At 32.6% G+C, this 2,922-nt stretch overlaps 1 long non-coding RNA gene across 1 annotated transcript; it reads left to right on the top strand.

Moving 5' to 3' along the window:
• The first annotated feature begins 200 nt into the window (after positions 1 to 200).
• On the top strand, positions 201 to 2,646 carry LOC145796749 (uncharacterized). Its single transcript, XR_014337257.1, has 2 exons — positions 201 to 285; positions 2,309 to 2,646. It is a non-coding gene; the product is annotated as an uncharacterized LOC145796749 (long non-coding RNA).
• Positions 2,647 to 2,922: the final 276 nt, after the last annotated feature.

Below are 2,922 nucleotides of genomic sequence, written 5' to 3'. Positions count from 1 at the left end.
AAAGATGTGATCTAAATATTTTTAATCACACTTAAAAGGTGTGATCTAAATGTTATTAATCACACTTAAAAAGTGTGATTAAAAATGATCCCTTTTAATCACACTTCCAAAGATCACACTTTAATGAAACTTAAAAAGTGTGATTAAATAATATACATCACACAAAAAAAGTGCGATCTTTATCTATTTTTGTAGTAGTGTGCCATCCTCGGTGAAGCTACCATCAACCTGCTGATTATGCTGATGCACTGAAGCCTTTTGCCATTGCACTGCCTCTACATGGATGTAAGTCTGGATCTATTTTACGTGTGAGACACTTCTATCAGTTCTTTAAGCTTTTAAACAGATACCTTTTTCAATTGTAACCAGTGTCCAAGTTGAATGTATTAGTTGAGCAGAAACATCAAAATTCAAATGAAGAATTTTGAATTTGTTGCGCTTCTCATTACTTGGATTGGGATTTTTAAAGTTTCTGCTCAACTTAACAGCCACCTAGAAGTAAACAGGATTTTTTAATTGGATTCTTAACTCTATCTTCTTTTTGGGTTGTTGATTATACTCCTTTTGGTTTCCTAAAAAATCTAGTAAAGAGAAGGAAAATTTTGAATTTATTAGGTTTCGCATTACTTGAATTGGGAATGTAAAACGTTTTACTCAACTTAGAGTAGTACAAGTAGAGAGCATTAGTTAATTGAATTCTTAATTTTGTTGTCTGTTTGGATTATGGGAAAATCGAAGCATTAGTTACTATCCTCTCTCTATGTATTTCTTGGGTTTTTTATTATACTCCATTTGGTTGTTGATTATACTCCATTTGATTATACTCCATTGGATTATGGGAAAATTGAAGCGTTAGTTACTATCCTCTCTCTATGCATTTCTTGGGTTTTTTTATTATACTCCATTTGGTTGTTGATTATACTCCATTTGATTATACTCCATTAATTACTCCTTTTATCAGTAGCTCATCTACACCAATACCAACCCAAACCAAGCATAGCAAGACAGACACCACAATAGTTTAGCACTCCACACTACAACAGTTATAGGAAAAACTAAAAAAGTACACTTTTCTGGTTAATTAGCACTCTATACTACAATTTAGTACTCCATACTTTTCTGCTAGTTGAGAAGTCCATTGCATATTATTGTGAACTGTTGTTTTATTTAATTATTTTTGACTTGTTCTTCTTTGAATTACATTTAAGTCCGTTCAAAAAACTAAACAATGAAATACCAAAGTTGTTAGGTCCCTTGATTGTCAAATCCGGATACAAACCTTTGTGCTGTTAAAGTTGTTAATTTTTCAGTGTTTTTGTTCTTCCCGCTCGAGCGGGGACATTTACGCTCGAGCGGAGTTTGTGGTCTCTCAGTATTTTGACAGGTCTGTAAAAGTACTGGAGTGCGTGATTTTGCGCTCGAGCGGGTTATGAAGCGCTCGAGCGGACCACTGTGTTACCACACGCGTATTTTGTTGAAGCCGCTCGAGCGGGATATTGGGCGCTTGAGCGGAGATCGCGGATTCAGGATTCTTATTTATATCTGTTAGGTTGTTTTTAGGAGTACTTTTTTCCTAGATCTTATTCAAGAGTCCTAGGGTTTTCTTTGAAGTGTTCTTCTTAAGTTTTGGTGAGTTTTCCTTGATGTTTTGAGAAGAGTTCTTCACTCATGATCTAAAATACATACATCAAGGAGTTGGTTACTTTGAATTCAAGAGAGAGTTCTCTTCGGTGGATTCCGAAGATTCAAGCGTATAGTTTCAAAAGGCGTTTGATTCTATACGTAAGTGAGGTTGTGGAATCAACTTCAGGATTGATAAGTTCCGAGACGAAGCCGTGGAAAAAGAGTTACAGAAGATTCGAAGACAGATTGACTGAGTTGGGTAATTTGTATGATATCTTTGTAATCTTTTTACTTCAGTAGTGGATTGATTAGTGGTGTTTCGCCCGTGGTTTTTTAATCACAGTTGGAGGTGTCCAATTGTGGTTTTTTCCACGTAAAAATCGTTTGTGTCGATTTATTAATTATTCTGAAAAACAAACAATCTAAATCACTTTCATAAGTGCTTGTTGATTTAGATTGTCTGTTTTGGATTTCTGGGATTTGGAATATTTTAATCTTGATCTAATCACGAATCACTTAGGATTTTCAAAAGTGATAATGCTATAGACATAAGAATGCTCTTGTTTTATTTACAATTTGATAATGATAGTCATTTAATTTGCTAATGTGACCTTAACTTTTCATGGACATTTTTCATTATTTGTCCAATTTTACCTAACATTATTTCTCTTTTTCTTTGGTACAGATGGATGAACTCGTGCACAAAGCTAAATTGTACAAGACAAATTGGCACTTTTTGTATTTTTGGAAGGATTATATATTTTTGTATAGATGTATATGAAAAATATTAGGGTAGACTAGTAGTTATATTTTTGGATACACTAGTAGTTATATTTTTGGATGAGTGTGTATGGAAAATATTTGGTAGACTATTAGTTATATTTTTGGGTTCATGCACATGGATAAAAATTTAAAACATAATAATAAGTACTTGTTATGTTTTAAATTTTTATGCTAGATGAAATATGCAATTTGGAATTACTTGTGGATGAAAACTTATAATAGTTGCTGACTTTAATTAAACAGGTTCAAAAATGGTTGATATATGTATTTTGTTGAATGTTTATGATTCAATTTATTTGTTGGTTTGAATGATTTTTGCAAATTACAGATTATATTGAATAAATTGGATGAATTATTATAAATTACAGGTTTATTTTGTTGGATGTTGGCGACCAAATTTTGGTTTTGTTTTTCTAGTTTTGGCGACCAATTGATTAGTCGGGAAAGATCAGTTATACTTTTGCTGACTAAATAAAGTAGTCGGTGTATCACTAAGCACATTTGGCGACTAAATAA

Source organism: Camellia sinensis, chromosome 8 (genome assembly GCF_055761805.1).
Source record: "Camellia sinensis isolate YWXY chromosome 8, ASM5576180v1, whole genome shotgun sequence".
Classification (NCBI taxonomy): Eukaryota; Viridiplantae; Streptophyta; class Magnoliopsida; order Ericales; family Theaceae; genus Camellia; species Camellia sinensis.
Note: the sequence above shows the minus strand (reverse complement) of the source record. Positions and strands in the feature narration are given on the sequence as shown.